Here is a 22,291-nt window from a genome sequence, read left to right on the forward strand (position 1 = left end):
AGTGGTTAATATGGTCAGCTGCTAATCAAAGGGTTGGGGGGTCCTAGTCCACCAAGAGGCACCTCAGAAGAAAAGCCTAGTGATCTACTTACAAAAAAAATCTGCCACTGAAAACCCCTATGGAACATAATTCTACTAAGTCATAAAGATCTACCAGGAGTTAGAATTGACTAGATAGCATTTTTTAAATATGTAAAAGGGTGGAAAATGTTTGTTTCTTGTTAATTATTTTAAGAGAGAAAGGGATTTCAGGATTAAGAAAGATTCTTCTTCCCACTCCTTATTTCCCAGGCTGCTAAATCAATGGTTAGCTTGCAGGCCACTGACCCTTGGAAGCACATTAAAGCAAGTAGAATGGTGTCTCTCTCCAGAGGAGGCTGCCTGAAGGGATTACAGTTCCTTTCTCATTGGAAAGTGTGGAGCTAGGCTAGGGCCACAAAACAAACACTCATATTGTCAAACCTGCGCTGGACAGAGATCCAAAAGGTGCGGACTATCTGGGCTCCTCTTCTCATCCCACAAAGGATTAGGATTCCACTATCTCAACTACAGGCAAATCTGAGTTTCTTTTTCTTTCACTACAAGTACACACACCACAACCCAAAGGCATTGATTCCTCTTCTGTCATCCTTAATGTCCAGCTCTCAGATGCTTAGCGAGCAATTTAGACCATGGTTTAGTATACGTACACCTTAGTCTCTAGACTAACATCATTGCTCTGTAGTACTCAGGAGAGGACCTTAACCAGCAGATTTTTATATCACAACTCATGTTCTGATTTCTTTACTGCTTCTGTACCAAGGGTGTTGATTGTTGAGCCAAGTAAGATAAAATTTTTAACAACCTCAACCCTTTCTCCATTTATCATGATGCTGCCTATTAGCCTTGTAGTAAGAATCTTTGTTTTCTTGACTTGTGATGCTAGAGGAGACTAATGAACATCCCAAAAACTGCCAAGAGGACAAGCAAGTCTGTCTTGGCGAGGTGAATCCAGGTTGCTCCTTGGAGGCAAGGATTTTGAAGCTCCATCTCACATACTTTGGGCATTTCGCCAGGTGGGACTTGTTCTTGGAGAGGAACATCATACTTAGAAGGGCAAAGTATCAGTGAAGGAAAGAAGACTTTAATGAGATAGACTGACACAGTGATTGCAGCAATGGGGACAGGTGTGTTAGAGACAGTGAGATTGTTTCAGAATAGGGCAGGGTTCATAGGGTGGCTATGAGTTATAGTAGACTTAATGACACATAACAACAAAGCACCAATGAAGAGAGGATCTGTCTGACCTCTGTCATGACCTTAGTATGCTAAGTTGTTATTTCTGTCGTTCTCATTAGACTGGGACTTCAAGTAGAGGCTCCTTCTTTTTTTTTTTTTTAATAATTTTAATGAGCATTTACAGAGATTCTGGATTTCCATTCATTCATTGATGCACTTCTCTTCCCGCCCAGCCCTCCCCCCTCCCAGTTCGCTCCTCTCTTTCAAAAGTAAAAGAAACACTCCCTCCCTAGGACATAATCCCCCCACACCCCTCCGGCGGCCGCCCCAAGTACATTCCACTATTCAACCTTAATTGTGGACTCTTGTGATAACCATAATATCCTATCATACATCACTTTTAAATTATTCACTCCCTCATCTGTTTCAGTGCAATAGACACAATTTATCCAGTTTTTCTCAGTCTTACCCCAACCCTGATATCAATTCCATTTTACAACAGTGGCACCATGCAATATTTGTCCTTTTGCGACTGAGATATTTCACTCAGCATAATGTCCTCCAGGGTCACCCATTTTGAATAATATTGCACGAGTTCCTTATTTTTCAATGCAGCATAGTATTCCGTTGTGTGAATATACCAAAGCTTCTCTATCCATTTGTTTGTTGATGGGCACCTGGGTTGTTTCCAACTCCTTGCTATTGTGAACAGAGCTATGATAAACATGGGTGTGCATATAGAGCCTCCTTTTCTCTGGATTCTTGGCACCTAGCACAGAGTGGTACTTGGTAAATATTTGTTTAATGAATAAATAAATATGCCTCTACTAAGATCTCTGCTTACAGTTTTACCCTGGAGATGGCTGTATCTAAACCAAGGGTCCTTTAGATCCAAAAAGACTTTAAGAGCCAAAGCATTATTGCTTTATTGATGATCTGACTATGACCCTTTGGAGAAGGGAGGGAGTCCCTCCAGTGCTCATCAGATGATACCAACCAGCCCAGCTTCCCTGTGAAAGATTCTAAGTGAGTTGGAACTGAGATGTGTGACCATGGCTTTCCAGTTGCATCTTGTCGCAACTGTTGACCCAGTGGGTAAGAGTTCATATCCACCAACTGCTCTGAGGGAGAAAGAGGAGCAATCTGCTCCCATACATTTTCAGACTTTGAAAACCCTCGGGAGGGTTAGCTGTGAGTTACTTCTGACTGGAGGCTACGTACTAACAGAACTGTTAGGTATTTGGGGCCTGTGACGAGGCTGACTTTTCTCACATCCCTGCCCAGCTTTCACCACTGTCATTTTGGAGGACTGTGGTGGCTTGTGATGGATTGACAGCTGAGGTTGCAATAAACAAAGCAATAACCCTGCGGCTGCCGCACTTCTGGGCTGTGTTTCTGTCTATGTTTCTGTCTATTATACACAGGGCGGCTAGGAATTGGAACGGACTCAATGGCATCTTTCTAAGAGTTCTGTCTGAATCTTTAGAAATGTCCTGGGATTAGCGGGATTGTACTTTCCACACCTTCTGGTGAAACCTCGCCCTCTCGTTCATCATCATAGGTATTTTCCATCATAGGCATTTTTCTGAACGTCTGAGAATGTTACCAGCTCCATCACAGGGCCAAGACTAAAGTCAGGCAAGGGAGGTACGCAAAGGCCTGAGGCTTGACAATCAAAAGAAATTTTATTCATCAAGGATTATTTTGTGTTAATGTTGATTTGTGAAATTACTCCATAAGACTTTTTCATTTTTGTTACTTAGTTGGTGACCCCTTAAAGTGGGTCCTAGACCCATTCGCTAAGGAATTAAGTAAGGTTCTCAGGTGTGGATCTAATAAGTACTAATCTAACCATGAACACGGGCATTAATTAACCCATGAGAATCAAAAGAGCAAGGTAAATTTGTAATCCATTGCTACAGCGACTTCTTTCTGAAAGTCCAGCGTACAGATAGGCAGGGAGCCAAGTCTATTGTTCCAAAGCGTCCACAGCCTTGAAAGGTTTTTCGCCTTTTCGGTCTGGTGATCAGAGGTGTATAGTTTTCTGAACAATCAGAGGCCTTTGATATGGCTGCCAATGCCTACATTTTCCATTCTGGGAACAAAGCCACCAAAGGTCACAGCCACCCTCCCCAGACAGAAGTGAGGATGTGACTGGGGGTTGGGCTGGGGCTGAAGCACAGAGGAGTTCTGATCCTGACTGTGTTGCCATTCTCCCTACAGTTGTTGTCTTACCTCCTTAAAGGGTCCCTCTTGGCCAAACAAACAGATCTTTCTGTTCCTTCGCAGAGAGGAACTATCCCAACAAACATATCTGAAGACTTTCCCGGTTTGCCCTGGGCCTGACTTATTTAGTAACCCCAGTGTGTTTTCTTTTTTGAAGGGGCGAGCGGAGGTGGGGGAGAGTGACCTATTTTGTTATAGAGGCAGAAGAGCCGTGACCTCAGGTGCCCCTAATATAATACCTTCTAACTTTTCTTGAGTAACCAGGGCATCAAGTTCATTGACAAAATCCTTGTGGGGCAGACACCATTGGGGGTTATCTCCTAGAAGGACAACTACAGGGCTAATTTGACTGCTGTTTTGGAAGGATGCAGGTGAACAAAAGGTAGTTTCCACTGGGCAAGATGTTTTTCCCCCCACTTCCTGTTCTTAGCTATTTTGGTGTCTTCCGGTGTCAAACCACCAAGTTTCAGAATCAAATGAAACATGTCACAGTCAGTTGGGCTCAGAAAGGCTTGCCGCAATATCTTTACTAACCTCACAGCCTAAAAAAAAAAAGGCAAATTTCACGACGCCAGCCGTTTTTAAAGGATAGGCAGCAATCTCTGCTCCCTGCCTTGTATCAAGCTGTTAGCATTGAACTTGAACCTTCCATCTGCCCTACTTTCTCGACCCCATCTGGGCGAATTATTTGTGTGATGTGCACTCCCTCGGAGTCACTGTGGGTTTTTTTCCCCACGTGTGGCAGCCGGGAAGACACAAGGCCACGCAAAAACCAGGCAGCCTGATGACCCAAAGAGCCAGGGAGCCTGTGTGTGCACCAGGCGGAAGGCGGAACTACTACGTCACCGTCAGGAACGGAAGTGTGGGTGTGTTATGTTGCTAGGGCAACCGTGCAGCCCGGCAACCAGAAACCACAGGAGGCAGAGCGGATTAAACCGGGGGGCGTTCCCAGCGGCGGGGACCCCGGGGGACAGAGCCGAGGTCAACGGCGGGGAATATCGGCCTGCAAAGCTCCTCAGTGACGCCGAGGGCGCAGCCAGCGGCCGGTCGCCATTGATTCTCAGTCGCAGACGTTACAGCTGGAAAAAATCTGCAAAGATCGGCTGGACCAGCCCCCTCGCTCTGTCGGGGAAGGAAGTGGAAGTCAGAGAAGCACCCGGGCAGGGCCCCCGCGGCCGGTGGAGGCACAGCCAGGCCCACTGGGCTTAGCTGGAGTCAGCAGTGTAAACACGCCTACGTGCCTGGATTCCTCCGACCCCGGGAAGGGAGCAAATATTTACCTTTGTTTCAGTGTAAATTTCAGATGCAGTCTGCTCCTTTGCCCCATCCCAGAGCATAATACTGCTGTTGGGATTAAATGAAATAAATGAGTTAATGCTTTTTTTTAAAAATTTTTTTTATTTCTTTTTTTTATTTAAAAGGATATGTGTTGTTGTTGTGTACCGTCGAGTCAGAACCATAGCTGGATATGTACTAGATGTAAAATTTCTTTCTTTCCCAAGTGCTTAGTAATGAAGAGATGGGCAAGGAGAAAGAAAAACCTCAGCCTTTGATATTGGAAACAGTGGTCCATGTTTTGGGCAAGTAAAGCTGGGAGTTAGTGAGGTTACCCACTCAGATGTGGGGAGGCCTCCCAGCTGGAAACCATCTGCAATTGTGAGGGGTGTGGAGGAATCTGAATGGGTGCTCTCCAGAGATATTGGCAGCCAAGAAGAGGTTCTATGCCATATGGTTGCCTTGGCTGAGTTCTTTAAGGAAGTAGACCTCCAGGCCTTTCCTCTGGGGCACTTTCGAGTTTCAGTTGCATCGTTTAAATTTGTAGTCAGATGCCAACTGTATCCTCCAGGGCACAATAGTAAGTACCCAATACATGTTAGCTGTTGCCAGTTGTTAAGGAATCTTGGTGAAATAAGTGTGTTAAGTATTAGGCTGCTGACCAAAAAGTCAACAGTTCAATTCATTAGCTGCTTCTCTTGATAACGCCTAGGTGGTCATTTCCAGTGGAGATTTACAGCCTTGGAAACCTAATAGAAAGTTGCCATGAGTTCAAATCAATTTGAGGGCAATAGGGTTAGGGTTTGATCGGTTTCCATGATTATTCCGACCATAGTTTATTAATTACACTAGAGACGTCTTCTAATTGTGCTTGCCCTTAGTTACTGGATTGTTGTGTACTGTCCAGTCAGAACTAACCCATACATAGCTGACCTCTGGCCGGGTTTCAGAGGCAGTTAATAGCAGGGGAGGAGATTGCCCTTCCTTTTGCTGCAAAGCAGCTTGTGGCCTCAAACCATGTGCCTTTAGGATTGCAGCACAGCTTCTTGCCACCAGAGCCCCCTATTTACTATTTACTAGATTAGGATATTGAAAAAAGTGCATGGAAATCACAGAGTTGTTCTATATCATCCTCTTCCCATAAGATGTGATTAATTTATAAAAGGTCAACAGGTGATTGATTAGGTTGCAGATGGATTGGTGGATCATGAAAATACACTGTGTAGATAAAAGTAGATGCAGTTGACTTATTTTTATAATATTAGGAAAGTTTTGCCTGTCACAACACAGTTTTTTCAAGTAAAGGTCATATCTTCTACACAAATTCAATTCTGTGTTAGCCTGTGGAGGCGTAGGTGAGAATTTTGAGTTTCTAAATCATTGTTGGGTGGCAATGAATTCTGGGAAGATAAATTCATATTGAAACTCTATACTTGACAGCTCTGTGTGTGTGTGTGTGTGTGTGTGTGTGTGTGTGTGGTGTGAGCGTGTTTTCCTGTTTCTTCAACTGTACCTTCTTTTTTCACCATCAAAGAAGGAAAGCACCATACTAATTCACTTCTGCAGCCTTGAAGTTTAACTTAATGTCCCATAGTCCAATGCTTGGTCAAAGACAAGAAAACAACTTAACTCACACTGGTAGACCAACAGAGATGCTAATAAAGAAAAAAACCTGGAACACAGTCATTACTGTGTGTACTGTTACAGGATCTCGCTTGTGATTATCTTCTTTTTCCCACCTGAATCCTAATCTCTTGAAAGTTGTTGTTGTTATGTGCCATTGAGTGGGAACCTACTCTTTGCTGACCTTCTAGCCCATCTTTTTCCTGGGGAGCAGCTGGTGGATTTGAACTAAGCATCTCTAGGTTGGCAATGTTTTCTTTTTCTGCTGTCATCCATTGAACTCAGCACAACGGGGAAAGAGGAAACTTGGTCATTGTTGGCTGGTGGCTTGAAGCAGCAAAGTCACAGTCAGGCAGGCAAAGGTGAGACAAGAGAAAGAAATATTTTCAAGTGAACAGACACACTAAAATATTTTCTTGTCTTTGACCAAGCACTGGACCATGGGAGAAGGCAGTCTGGTGGTTTCTCAGCAGTCGATGAAGTCACCTGAGCTTTGTAGACATTTTCAGGAGAGAGATGGGAGTAGCCATAGTCTTCCGTCACTGAAACTTCTGCACAGAGCCAGTTGTTTGACTACTCTGTGGAAAAAGGATTTCACTTCCAAATAGTACATACAAGAATCCATTGTCAGGGACAGTCTTTTTATTTTTTTTTTCCTTCCTTGGGACAGCAGGAACCACCTTCTGTCTCTCTCTCTGTCTCACCCAGTCCTGGCTATGTAGTAAGTTCCTTGACTCTTTACATTAGAAGCACCTTCTTCTAATTTGCCACCCTCCTGTATTTCTCTACACTGTAGTCTACAGTGAGCTTTGTCACAAAGGCATTCACAAAGTCTTATATTACATTTCTCTCTAAGCAACATCTTCTAATACTCAAACCCAGAGAGAACAACAACAAAAAGACATCCCAGGGCCCAGACAGAGGCAATTTGAAAGCTCCCTAATTAGTTTTTCTTTTGTTTTGAAGAGCTAGTTTGTCTCATTTCAGAACACTATTTCTTTTTATTTCCTTTTTCTTTTTCTTTTTTTTTTAACTACCAAATGCACATTTTAGGAGAGCAGGATCTGGATTCTTGGCATTAGGGGCAGGTTCTGCTCCTGTGATTTTCCCTAAAGTGAACAGTGGTGTAGGTTTTCTTTTACAACCTTTGTGCCCTTTTCTTATTCAATCAAGTCGTGGGAACAAAATAAAATGCCTGCGTTAACCACCTCAGGAAGAGAATTACAAATGATACTGGAGTTAATTTTAAGTTCCCAAGAAATACTTCTTAAAGGATACAGCTGGACGCCAGGAAATTTGCCACCTGGTTAGGCAGACTGGGCCGTACAACATGTTCGGCATGTGATTACAAATTCCTGGGATAATAAAATCCTCTCAGAGAATCTCCTAGTTTAAGTGAAATTTGTGCAGAATCCAGAACGTATTTGTGCTTAGTGAAAAGATGTCTGTTTCACTAAGATGAGTGGCATGGCTAGGTCCTGCAAAGATGCCTATTTCACTGGGATGAGCAGCATGGCCAGGTCGTGCTGGGTTTGGTTACCTTGCTGTCATCACCAACATCCAAACTTATCTTGACTTTGTTAAAAAAAAATAAAAAATAACAACACACTGTTCAATTCACTTGCCAGAAAAGGCCATTCTCTGGGGACAGAAAGTGAACACATGCCTTCCTATGGCCTGGGGACCATAAGAACAAATAGGTGGTAATTATTTCTTTCTTAGAGTGATGAAAATGTTCAGAAATTGTGATGATGGCAAGTCAATTCTGTAGACATGCTAAACACCAGTGCACTTTGTATAGTATATGAATTAGTTCTTAGTATGCAGAGGATCAAGGACCACAGACTTCCATATGGATTACATCTCAACATCAAGAAAACTAAGTTCCTCACCAATGGGCAACATCATGATAGATGGAGAAAAGATTGAAATTGAGATCCACAAGCAACACTCTTGATACTAGCAGGTAAGAGATCTGGAGACATATATAGCACCGGGAAACTCTGCTGTAAGGAACCTCACTAAATTATTAAGGAGCAACAATGTCAGTTTAAAGACTAAGATACACCTGGCTCAAGGTATGTTATTGTGTACTGTCAAGTCAGAATAGATCATTGCTGACCCTCCAGCAGGTTTTCAGAGGCAGTTAATCATATAAGAGGTATGATATTAGAAAAGAGTGCTGAATATCTCGTTGACTGGCAAAAGAACAGATGTCTTGGAGAAAGTGCAACCAAAGTGTTGCTTGGAGGCAAGGATAGGGAAGCTTCATATGCTTTGGTCTTGTTGTTAAGAGAAGCTAGGCCTTGGAGAGGGACATCATGATTGGAAAGGTAGACGGGTCACTGAAAGAGAGGAAGACCCTCAAGGAGAGGATCGATGCAGTGCCTGCAGCAATGGGCTCAAGTGTGTTGGGGATGATATGGATGATACAAGATAGGACGGGGTTCAGATCTGCTGCTGGTACGGTTTCTATGAGTCCTGCTTGACTTGATGGCACTTAACAAAGATGCCAAAAGCTGTAATATGTGTATTATTGTTATGTGCCGTCGAGTTGACTGACTCATAGCAACCCTATGAACAATAGCTCTGAACCCTGCCCTATCTTGAGCCAATCTCACTGTCTCTGACATATATACTCTTTTTAAAAATAGTATCTTGATTGCTAAAAGAGGTAACACAAGTGGATGACTTTAACAAATAGGAATTTATTGTCTTACAGTTTGTTGTTGTTGTTGTTAAGTGCCATTATGTCACCTGCAACTCATAGTGACACTCTGCACAACAGCTCTGAACCCTGCTCTATCCTGAGCCAGACTCACTGTCTCCAACACAACTACTCCCATTACTCCAGTCACTGACTCAATCCATCTCATCAAGGGTCTTCCTCTCCTGTGCTGTCCCTCCACCCTCCCAAGCATAATGTCCCACTCCAAGGACTGGTCCCTCCTTGCAACATGTCCGAAGTATGTCAGATGGAGCTTTAGAATCCTTGCCTCCAAGCAGCAGCCTGGTTCCACCCTCTCCAGGACTAACCTGTTTGTTCTCTTCACAATCCACAGTATATTCAGTACTCTTCTCTGGTACCACAGTTTAGGAAGCTTATTATTGTTGTTGTTATATGCTGTTGAGTCTGAGCTGAGGGTCATACTTGACCCTCTAGCAGGTTTTCAGAGGCTGTAAATCACGCAGGAGGAGACTATTCATCTTTCTCCCCCTGGAGTAGCTAATGGTTTCAAACTGCCTGCCTGTGGATTGTCAGTAAATCTTACCCACTAGGTCACTATTCAGGATGCCAGCACTAAGGAAAGCCTTCCCTCTCTGTCGGTAGTGGACGGCAGCTCTTGTTTCCTTCAGCATTCTTGGAGATCTCCAAGAGTCCTGAACTTCCCTTATTGGGGAGGAGCTCACTCTTTCAGGGGCCTGAATCCAAAAGGACATAAACCACTCTTGTCCCCTCTCTCAGCACTTTTTCCTCCTCTTTCATCTCTTGTCAAAGTATTACAGCCCACATCCTAGGGAAACTCCGCTCTTATAGGATCAAGGCTGTGGTGGGGTTCAAGGACCAAGGGGTATGAGAAGATTAAGAGCTCTAGTGGCTAAGTGGTAAGAAGTTGCTCTGCCAGCCCAAAGGCAGGTAGTTAGAATCCACTAACGATTCCATGAAAGAAAAATGGGCAATCGCCTCCTCTTTGATGTGATGTTGTTATTTAGTGCCTAGTAAGAACTGACTCAAATGACCCTCCACTGGGGTTTCAGAGGCAATAAGTCAGCAGAGGGTCAGCTGTGAGTCAGTTCCAACTGGAAGATATACAACATTTTACCCTTAATTCATTTCAACTATTTGGTTTAGCAGATTATGGGGGATTATGTTGTTGTTGTTGTTGTTGTTAGATGCCATTGAGAAAAGTACAACTCATAGCACCCCTATGAAGAACAGATCTCAACCCTATCTTATTCTATCCTCACAACCTCTGATATACTTGAGTCCCTTTCTGCAGTCACTATGTCAATCCACCCGGTTGAGGGTCTTCCTCTATTTTGCTATCCCTATGCATGATATCTTCCTCTAAGGAATAGCTTCTCCTAGCAACATGCCAAAAATATGTGAGGCTTTATTATCTTTGCCTCCAAGGAGCATCTGGCTGCACCTTCTTCAAAACATATGTTTGTTCTTTTGAAAGTCTATAGGATATTGACTACTCTTCTCCAATATTACAACTAAATAGGCATCAATTCATCTGTCATCCTTATTCATTGCTCAGCTCTCAAATTGCATAACAAGTGATTTAAAAGAGTGTGGCTTGATTCAGGTGCACCCTAGTTCTCAAACTGATATCATCACTCTTCAATAATTTGGAGAGGTCCCTGACTGCTGACTTTCCCAGTGCAGTATGTCTCCTGATTTCCTGAGTGCTGGTACCGAGGATGTTGATTGTGGATCCAAGTAAGATGAAGTTGTTGAAAATGTCAATCTTTTCTTCATCTATCATGGTGTTGCCTATTGCTCCAGTGGTGAGAATTCGTATTTTCTTAAAGTTGAAATGCATATTGAAGGTTTAGTCTTTGAACTTCTGCATTAAGCGCCTCAAGTCCTCCTCACTTTTAGCAAGCAAGGTTGTGCCATCTGCATAACAAAGGTTATTGATGAGTTTTCCTCCAATCTTGACATCACATTCCTTCTCACAGTACCCAGATTCTTGAATCATTTGCTCAGCACACCAATTTATGAGAAAGAATGTGGTATCAGGACTGGAGGAAGACTTATCAACAACCTACATTATTCAGATGGTACAACCTTACTTCCTGAATCTGAGGAAGGCCTGAAGCATCTGCTGCAGAGTGTCAAAGGTTGTAGTTTGCTAATATGGATTGAAGCTCAACATCAAGAAAACAAAGATTCTCACCATTGGGCCAACTGGCAGCATCATGGTAGATGGAGAAGAGAATGAAATTGTTAACGATTTCCTTTTGCTCGCAGTCAAGAGATCAAAAGATGAATTGCATAGAGAAATCTGCTCTGAGAGACTTCTCCAGAGTGCTGAAGAGCAAAGATGTCAGCCTAGAGAATGAGGTGCACCTGACCCATGATCTTTGCAATTATGTGCTGTGCCTCAGAGAGCTAGACAATGACCAAGGATGACAGAAGAATTGATGCCTTTGAGTCATGGTGCAGAAGAAGAGTACTGAACATACCATGGACTGCCAACAGAACTAACAAATCTGTCCTAGAAAGGGTGAAACCAAGCTGCTCCTTGGAGGTAAAAATTTTGAGACTCTGTCTCACATACTTTGGTCATGTAGCCATGAGGGGCCAAGACTTTGGAGAAGGATATCATGCTTGGAAGGTTCGAGGGACAGCACAGGAGAGGAAGAACCTGGATGAGATGGAGTGACACAATAACTAGGGTAATGAGGGTAGGTGTGTCAGAGACAGTGAGATTGGCTCAGGATAGGGCAGGGTTCAGAGCTGTTGTGCATAGGGTCACTAGGAGTCACAAGAGACTTGATAGCACATAACAATAACAACATACCAGTTGAATATGTACAGAGAAAGGATATAGCCTTGCATCAAAGGGGATCATAACATACATGTATTTGGGGGGACATAAATCAAACCATTATAGGAAATATACAAATGACATTATGGAAGATGTGTATGCAGTTTCATTCCAATAAAAGAGACAACCTCCTTCTGTAGCTCAGGAGGAATCCTGGCCTCCCAGCCTCTCTGCCCTCCTTATATAGTTTCTATTTTGAGCCTTTTATATCTTTGTTATAGTTAGTGAGTAACAGTTAAGTCAAAACCACAGTGAGGCCTTGGTTACAGCTCACCCTTGTTTCCAGTCAACAATAAGCATGACTAATGTCACCATGGCTCAAGTCAGCCACTCGTGTATTCATTTTCAGGAAGTTCTGGACATGTAATGGAGACTACTGGGGATAAGGTGGTTGGCTAAGCTTAAGCTCCAGGGTTAAGATGGTGAGAAGAGCTAGAATCACGTCTTCTGACCTGGAGAGAGGAGACCACAGATCTACATGATGACTGCAAAAGTAACCTTGAAGGAAAAGAAATTATCTGATTGGCCTAGAAACACAGCCTGGGAATTCATGAGAAGAGCAAATTTTGGGCCCAGAATCCCCCTAAAAATGAGCCATGGTGCTGGAATAGTTAAGAACTTGGCTGCCAACTAAAATATGAGTCGTCTGAATTCACTCCTCATAAGAAAGATATGTCAATCTACTCTCATTAAGATCACAGCTATGGTAACAATATAGACAGTTATATTCCATCTTAAAAGGCCAGTACAAATAAAAACAGATAGAGAAAAGATTGAAGTTTCAGTGATTTCAACTTGCTTGTATCACAAATCAACACTCTTGGCACCGGTAGCGAAGAATTCAAAAGACATGTTACAGTGGATAAATATGCTGTAAAAGACTCTCCAAGGTGTTAAGGAACAGTTTAAAGACTAAGGTACATCTAATTGAAGTCATAGTCTTTTCAGTTCCTTGTTAGGCATCTGAAAGTTAGACAGTGACTAAATATGACATAAGAATTGACGTCTTTCGGGAGCTCTGGTTGCCTAGTGGCAAGAAGCTGCACTGCAATCCCAGAGGTATGTGGTTCAAATCTACCAGATGTTCTGCTGGAGAAGGAGGAACAATCTCCTCCTGTACCAGTCAGATCCAATTTGACAGTACACACAAAAAATAATAAAATTTAAAAAAAGTAAAAAAAAAGTATGTCTTTGAGTCGTGTTGGAGAAGAGTGTTAAATATTAAATAGCCCATGAACTGCCAAGAGAACAAACAAATGTGTCTTGGAGAAGGCGCAGTTTGGGTGCTCCTTGGAAGCAGGGACAGGGCAGCTTCGTCCTATGTGTATTTAGGGCATGTCGTTAAGCACCTTAACACCACAGAATGAATGTCCACACTGTCATAACAATGGAACCTGATGTATCCCTTTTTCTCCCCTACTATATCCCTTTATTTAGAAGCAGGAGTGGCATCCACTTCCACAATAGTTTGCCTCTGGAAACCCTATAAACCTGGAGAAAGGACAAAAGTTATGCAGGTGTCCAGGTCTTTCATTCATAGGGTCGCTATGAGTCTCCTACGACTCAATGACACTTAACACCACCACCAGCAGAGAGAGAGAGAGAGAAAGGGAGAGAGAGAGGGAGCAGTTGGCCTAGTGGATAGAAAGCCATGCTCCCAAGCCAAAGGTGGGTAAAACATTCTTCTAAGTCATGTAATCCTGGTATGTCCACTTGCTGTACAGAGGTAACTCATGGTTGCTGTGAAGCTGAATACTCTGACACTGATGTGTCAAATGTGAGAATGGTTACCCATGGCGGGCAGTGTTTGGTGGAGCTCCCTGATTAAAACAAGCTTGGAAGCAGGAGTGGCATCCACTTCCACAATAGCTTGCCTCCAGAAACCCTATGAACCTGGAGAAAGGACAAAAATTATGCAGGAGATGTCCACGACTTTGGTTCATAGGGTCGCTGTGTGCCTGCTACTTGATGGCACTTAACAACAACAACAACATATCCCTTTATATTTGTAAGAGTGGTATTTAAGTGTGTAGGCAAAGTCTTACTACTGGATGGTGCAAAATATTTTTCCTTTTCTCCTTGAAGCTTCTATCTGTTTTTAGCAACTTCATACTTGAGGATGAAAGAGGGGCTCTCCACCCTACTTTTTCCTCTCTCTTCTCCCCTCCTTTCCGTACTTTCAGTCTTTTTAACTCATAAGAGTTAAATAAGTCATCAGATGGCTAGAGACTGGTAAATCCAGGATTTGAACCTGGGTTTGTTTGTCCCTGAGTATAGACCTTTCCCATGTGTTACTCTTGTGCCATTTAGTATGCTCAGCTCCTAAGACAGGTTTTTGCTTAGAGACCCACAATAAACGTGGGTGTACTGAAGATACACCAATCTAGAAACTATATTCAAAGCCAACCCCTGTTTGTTTGTTTTTATTTTCCACATCAGATGGGTAATGTGCCCATGCCATAACAAGGTTTAAAGGGTGACACATGTCGTACAAACGCATGCACACCCAGGCATCATGCTTATGAACTGGAAAAGGATCCAAAGCCACTCCCTCTTAACAAGAGCTGCAGAACGGTCATTTCAGGGTCTCCCATCTATGCATATGTTCATGCCTGAGACACTCATGGTTTGTTTTTTTTGGGGTTTTTTCCCCTTGTGGATGTGGCCTTCCATAGATAGATAGATAGATAGATAGAACAGGTTTACATATAAAATTAATAAAAAAATATGGAACACTTCATGAATTTGCATGTCCAGGGGCCATGCTAATCTTCTCTGATTCATTCCAATTTTAATAAATGGGCTGCCGAAGCAGCACAGAACTCTTATTTTAAACGTGAACTTGGTACAGTTAAGGTTTCACAAAAAACCCCTCTACCCAGCAAACCCAAATTGTGTAGGTTGTAGGGAAGAGGCATATTATTTTTGGCAGGAAAAAATTTGGCAGTAAACTTTTGAAAACATAGTAATAAAAAAGCTTAATATCCTGGATGAGTGTTTAGGGTTTTGGTTTGTTGGGTAGGTTGGTTTGTTTTGTTTTGTTTTGTTTTGTTTTGTTTTGTTTTTATCCTTTTGTGGATTTTTGATCATTTTTTCCCAACCAAGGAGTTACACAGCTTAGTTTGAAAACTATCAAGCTTTCATTTCATTGGCAATTTTATTTGGTTAATTTTTCTGTGCAGCTTATCTCCATCAGCTTTTAAAGTCTGGTACTGAAGTGCCTATAAAGACTTCAACAGTGGTCCATGTGCTGTGTGGGACTGTATAGTATCATTTGTGGGCTGTGGAAGAGTGAATAGCATGTGACCGGCAAAGCACTGGAAAAGGTAAGAGGACCCCATAGAAGGGCCTAGTCCTAATGAGAGAAACTACTGCAGTCAGAGAACCTAGGCTATCGAAATGTGAACTGTGGACTAGAAGGGAAAGGAGAGGGTGCTGTGACTCTCAGACCTCTCTTGTACCCCCGGAGGTAGTTACCAGTCAGACTACCTGGTGGGGCTGAGCCTCTTTAAATTCTTCCTTGGAAAGTCCCAGCCACCAGTGTGATAAGCACAGGGCCCCTGGCTGTGTGATCATTTGATGATCGAGAAGAAATAGTAGTCCTGAGAGACGGAAGTGTGGAGAACATTCTTCATCAGTCACAAAGACTCAAACTTGGAAGAAAAGGACTTTTCTTATCTGCCTAGGATGCACATGCAATTTGTTCTTGGGAAAGAGATCTCCTGAGCTTGCTCCAGCTGCACACTCCGTTTTATAACAACTGTGGAAGCAAAACCAAATGGAAAGGTTTCAGGGTAAGAGTAAATAAATTTCTTGGCCTGCAAATTTTGTGGAATTTCCCCAGATCATTTACCAAATATGAAACATTCTGGTTTTAAATCGAGACTTTCCCCTCCTCTCCTCTCCTCTCCTCTCCCCTCTCCTCTCCTCTCCTCCCCTCCTTTCTCCTCTCCTCTCCTCTCTCTTTCTTTCCTTCTTTCCCTCCTTCCTTCCTGTCTTTCTGCAACTTTGGCTACTTGGATTCTCTTATCAATTGTGTTACCAGAAGTATGGAAATGGAAATTTGTACTTCCTGTCCTTCCCGTCACCACTCATTTGTAGTCAGACACTACTCTTATAAGAAAATGATAATATATTGATTGTTGTTGTTGTTGTTGTTAGGTGCCATCGAGTCGTAGACGACTCATAGCGACCCTATGAACGAAAGACCTGAGCACTGTTCGTACATAGAGTTTCCGGAGGCAAGCCATTTTGGAAGTGGATGCTGCTCCTGCTTCCAGGCTAATATATTGATTAATGAGATATTAACTGATTGAAAAAGATGGCAGTTTTTGTAAACCTCGGAGATATTTTTACCTAGATATAAAATTTTTATTTACTTTAGTATCTCTTTCTAGTGTAGTTCCAAACCCCATTGCTTCCCTATACATCCCTACAAGATTTAGACTCAACATTGGTTGATCTTGTTGAGCCGTAGCGTTTCATCTGCTGATAGGTCAAATGTCTCTGTAAGACTCCTTCATCTTCAGTTATGTGCAAAAGGGATTACGTTCACATTTCAACTTTGAAATAAGTTCACTAAATGTTTTGATTCTGTCTCTTTAGTAGTAAAATTACTGTTAACATTCTAAATGACCATTTCTTTTTATTTTAATTGAAGATGCTTCAAAGAACTCTCTGCTTTGGAAAAAAAATAGAGAAAGCAAGCTTACATCCTCATACATTAAAATCCTTTCAATTTACATTATAAGATTGACCATTAAAAAAAAACAAACCAAAAAACTGAGTTAATGTGTACAACATAATGATTTCTTTTGAAAGAATTCGTCACACTTCTTATAATATAACTGATGAGTATATATCACGAGCAGGCAAAAGAGCAAACTGATCTGTCCAGAAGGAAGTGTAGCCAAAGTGCTACTTGGAGGCAAGGATGCTGAAACTCTGTCTCATTTACTTTGAGCATACTTTCAGGAAAAATCAGTGCTAGGAAAGAGAAATCAAGCTGGTAAAGGTCAATGAAAGAGAGGCAGATCCTCCATAGGGGGGATTGACACAGTGACTGTAACAGTATCAGAACTCATGAAGACGGCATGGGGTAGGGTAGGGTTCAGATCTGTTGTTCATAGGAGGCTACAGACCCCAATCAACTAAAGAGTTCCTAACAACAACAACAACATATTTTCAATATCTTTAACTCCCTTCTGGAACACTACACTTTAAAATTAAGAAAGCTTTGCATCAGGACTCTAGCCTTTCTCCATACCTATTCAATCTGTATGCTGAGCAAATTAGTTGTGAAGCTGGACTCTATGAGGAAGAATGTGGCGTCAAGATTGGAGGAAGACTCATCAGGCACCTTCGCTATGCAGAAGACATAACCTTGCTTGCTGAAAGTAAAGAGGACTGAAATGCTTGCTGCAGAAGATCAAACAATGCAGCCTTCAATATGGATTGCATCTCAGTATGGACTCTATCTTGGTATATCTCAATATGGATTGCACCTTTTCTCAAGAAAACAAAAATTCTCACCACTGAACCAATGGGCTATATCATGACAGAGGAAGAAAATATTGAGACTGTAAGCAACTTCATCTCACTTGGATCTATAGTCAATACACTTGGTACTAGCAGCCAGGAGATCAGGAGACATATTGCATTGGGCAAGTCTGAAGTCAGAATCCTCTCCAAATTATTGAGCAATGATGGCAGTTTGAGAACTAACTAAGGTGCACTTGATCCAGACCATGGTCTTTTCAATCACTTGATACACATCTGAGAGCTGGACAATGAATAAGGATGACAGAAGAAGAATTGGTGTCTTTGAGCTGTGGTGTTGGAGAAGGTTATTGAGTATCTCATGGACGCCAAAAGAACAAACATGTCTTGGAGAAAGTGCAGCCAGAGTGCTCTTTGGAGGCAAAGATGATAAAGCTTTGTCTCACATACTTTGTGTATATTTCTAGGAGAAGCTGTTCCTTGGAGAGTGACAATCATGCTTGGGAAAGAGGAGGTACAATGAAAAGATGAAAACCCTCATCCAGGTGGATGGACACAGTGATTTCACAATGCACTCAAGTATATCAGAGATTGTGAGGATGGTGGGATAGAACAGTTCAGATCTGCTGTGAACAGAGTGACTATGAATCTTACTTGACTATATAGCACCTAACAACAACTTAGGTCCAGAGAAGATGGTCTAGGGGCAAGTGGAGGATGATTATTTCTTCACAGATTTAATCAAAGCCTGTTATTCCGGGGTGTTTTTCCCCCTTTTGTTTCTGTGTGCAATCAAATCAGATCCAACTGGCACAGGAGGAGATTACCCCTCCTTCTCCAGCAGAGCATCTGGTGGATTTGAACCATGCACCTTTGAGCTTGCAGCACAACTTCTTGCCTCTAGGCCACCAGAGCTCCCTTCAAAGCCTGTTTTAAAGCCATTGTTTAATTGTCTGGTGGCCTAATGGTAAGAAGTTGTGCTGCAACCCCAAAGGCTGTTATTTTGGAGGAGAGATGGTTATGTGGGTCCACATTTTTATATAAATAATTGGAATTTAAATTTTCATTCAGCAGTGCATAGTTTTAATGCCATCACCCATTAATGAAATATAATATGTTCTTGGTAGCTATTTCAGATTCAAGTTGCCTTTACTTTCTATCTTCATTAGATTTTACTGGCCAGGGTTCAGATCTGTTGTTTATAGCATCACCGTGAGTTGTACTTCACTTGACAGCACCTAACAACAATATCAGTTGGCAGAGACAACTCGATTTCCTTCCCATTTGTGGATTTGCAGTCTCTGAATCAGAAGCTTTTCTAAATGCTTATTCTGTACATAGAGTATCTTGGTGGCACAGTGGTTGAGTACTCAGCTGCTGACAAAGAGGCCAGCTGTAAACCTAGTGATGACTCAATGGGCGAAAGACGTGGCGGTCTGCCTCTGTAAAGATTTACAGCCTTGGAAACCTTACTGTGCAGCTCCACTCTGCCCAGTAGGGTTGCATGAGTTGGAATCAGCTCAATGGCAAATGGTTAGGTCTGTCTGAGTTATTCAGTAGGAAGTAATATCCAGCAAAATAGACTGGGAAAAAGTATTCGGTAATAACATATCAGATAAGGGACTTATATCCAGAATTTATGAAATACTTGAGCACCACAACAAGATAAAGGTAAATAATCCATTAGAAAAATGGGCACAGGATATGAACAGGCACTTCACCGAAGATGACATTCAGATGGCTAACAAACACATGAAGAAATGCTCAAAATCCCTAGCCCTAAGAGAGATGCAAATTAAAACAACTATGAGATATCATTTCACCCCATTCAAAATAGCAAAATTTAACAGAACAGCAAGCAACAAATGCTGGCGAGGTTGTGGAGAAACTGGAACCCTGACTCACTGTTGGTGGGAGTGTAAAATGGTGCAACCCCTGTGGAAAGCAGTATGGCGCTTTCTCAAAAAGTTGCAAATAGAGATACCATTTGACCCAGCAATTCCACTACTGGGAATATACCCTGAAGAGACCATAGCTGACATCCAAGCAGATATATGCACACCCATGTTTATTGCAGCTTTGTTCACAATAGCAAGGAGTTGGAAACAACCTAAGTGCCCATCAACAAACGAATGGCTAGAGAAGCTGTGGTATATTCGCACAATGGAATACTATGCTGCATTAAAAAACAAGGAACTCATGCAATAGTATTCAAAATGGTTGACTCTGGAGAACATTATGCTGAGTGAAATATCCCAGTCACAAAAGGACAAATATTACATGATGCCACTGTTGTAGAATGGGACTGTCCTTGGGGTTGGGGAGAGACTGAGTAAGATGGGTTCAATAATGTATACTGCACTGAAACAGAGGAGGGAGAGAACCGTTTAAAAGAGAGATATAACTAGGTATTTCTGTCATCACAGGAGACTAGAGCGAGGGCTGCATGGTGGAGGGGACCTGGGGGAGGGTTTGTAAAACAATGAAAGAATCTTTTCTTTTACTTTTCCATAATTTTTGGACTCATGTACTTATAACTTGTTAGTCAAATTTGTGTCTTCTAGGTTGCAACACCCCCATGATACATCTTGAAGGATATGAACATGTACAGCCAAGCACAATCAATAAGAGTGCATCTGAATTCCAAAATCAATCTCCATAATAGTCTATGTGTTTCCTACTGCCAAAGGGGCCCTTTAGAGTAGTGAGAGAAGATCTTCACCCTGAAACCCACAGCGTCCCTTTTCAGCAGGAAGTAGCTAAGAGAATACGCCGTGCCCTTTTCCTTATGACTCAGGGTGAAGTCTCTCTCAGGGAGGAGTGATAGGGAATGGCAAAGGATACACTGACAAAGAAGATTAATCAGAACTGGCTTTGACAAGCACTGTGGCATTTGGACAAGAACAAACTGGGAGGAGGGTAGAGAGAATAGTGCAACAATGAATGAGTGGAAGCCCAAAATCTCTGTAAATGTTTATGAAAATTAATAAAATATAATTATAGAAAAAAAAAGAATTACTTGAAGCCTAGTTACGTGTGTGGCTCCAATATTTTCAGTTAAAGTGCTTTTGGATTTTGTCATGATGAAGAAATCCCTCTGTTTCTGTTAGAACTTAGGTCATTAAGTGCTATTGACGACACTCCAAGTGACCTCATCCTGTCCCATCCTCCAAGTGACCATATCCTGTCCTATCATCACGATCCTTGATATGTTCAAGCTCATCTTTACAATCCACGTTGTTGAGGGTCTTCCTCTTATTCTCTGAGCCTCTGCCTTTCCCAGCATGATGTCTTCTTCCAAAGACTGACCCCTCCTGACAACATGCCCGGTGTATGAGACAGCATTTCCCCATCCTTGCCTCTGAGGAACACCTGGTTGTACTCACCCCAAGACAGGCTTGTTTATTCTTTTGGCCATGCATGGGCTATTTTTTATTTAGCAAGTAAATATTAATAAATTTATACTTTTTTATTGAGTTTTATTTGTAAGTCATTAAAGAGAGTAAGAAAAAAATTAAAATTTCATTTTATTGAGGTAAAATATATTTTTAAAAAGTTAGACAATTTAAACCATTTTTTAACATTTTAATAAAAGTTTACAGAAACTTTGGATTTCCATCCATTCATTGTTGCACACTTTCCTCCCTGCCCACCCCTCCCTGCCAGTTCACTTTCCTCTTTGAAAAATAAATAATAAATACATACATACATAATTTCATCGTTAATCATTCTTAGTGTACAGTTCAGTGGCATTAATTACATTCACCATGTTGTATAAACATCACCACTATCCATTTTCAAAACTTTTACATAACATCAAATAGAAACTTGGTGTCCCTTCAACGTTAATTCCCATTCCTTTCTGCCCATACTTCTGCCCCAGCCCTTGACAAACTCCAATAAATGTTTATCTCGATGCATATGCCTTTGGTAAATACTAAGACAAACTTTTTGTGTACCACAGAGTCAGAACTGATCCACAGAGGACCCTCTGGTGAGTTTTCAGAGACTGTTAAAATTAGGGAAATGTTTGCCTTGAGGATTCATAAAAACATTATTTAAGAGAGCACCTGCACCTTCAGACCCATGAGATGTGTCAGGAACCAGGAGTTTAATTCTGAGCACCGAGACCCATTTTTAGAAAAGCATATCCCACATTGTATGTACACACTGTATTTGTATATAGCAGTCACCAAGAGAGAATTTGGGTGCCTAAGAAAGTTTTCAGAAGTGGAATCAGAGCACAGATGCTGGAGAGAGGGGGTTGGAGAAGAGAGGTTTTATCACATACAACCAAAAAGGGCCTATTAAAATGTGGGAAAAGTGTTCCTTTGCTTGGTCAAATGGTGGGCAGGGGAATATAGTGTCACCAGAAATTACTACAGCAAGTTTCAATAAAGGATCGCAGAACAGTAAGGCCTTGTTAATCCCAAACTGATTTATTCAAATAGTGTGTAATTCAAAGCAATTGCTGCTCCCTAGGCAGGAATTTTCAATTGCTGCATTGGAAGGGTGGATAACGTGTCATTCTGAGGGGAAATCAGGTCTGGAAAGGCTCGTAGTTGGAGAACCTCATGCGTCCCAGAGCAGTTCTAAAGCAAGCCAAGCAAAACAAATGACTGAGGACTGCCCTGTGAATAAGTCTGCTGGCACCTGATCTGTATTTCCCTTGCTCTCTCCTGTCTTTTAGGGGGATGGCAAAGCGTGTCCAAAGCAAAGAGTAAGATTGGAAAGCAGGGAAGTGCAGGGCCTGGATAAGTTAGCACTTTGGAAGGAACTCCTCCACCTCCTGGCAAGGGTGTACACATTCCTTCAAGACGACTCTATCATACATGTTGGGGCAGCACGTATGTTTAATTGATAATGATGTTGGATATACAGCATCCTCC

The sequence above is a fragment of the Elephantulus edwardii genome, unplaced genomic scaffold (genome assembly GCF_000299155.1).
Source record: "Elephantulus edwardii isolate Elephantulus edwardi_28Jun2011 unplaced genomic scaffold, EleEdw1.0 scaffold00022, whole genome shotgun sequence".
In the NCBI taxonomy this organism is placed as follows: Eukaryota; Metazoa; Chordata; class Mammalia; order Macroscelidea; family Macroscelididae; genus Elephantulus; species Elephantulus edwardii.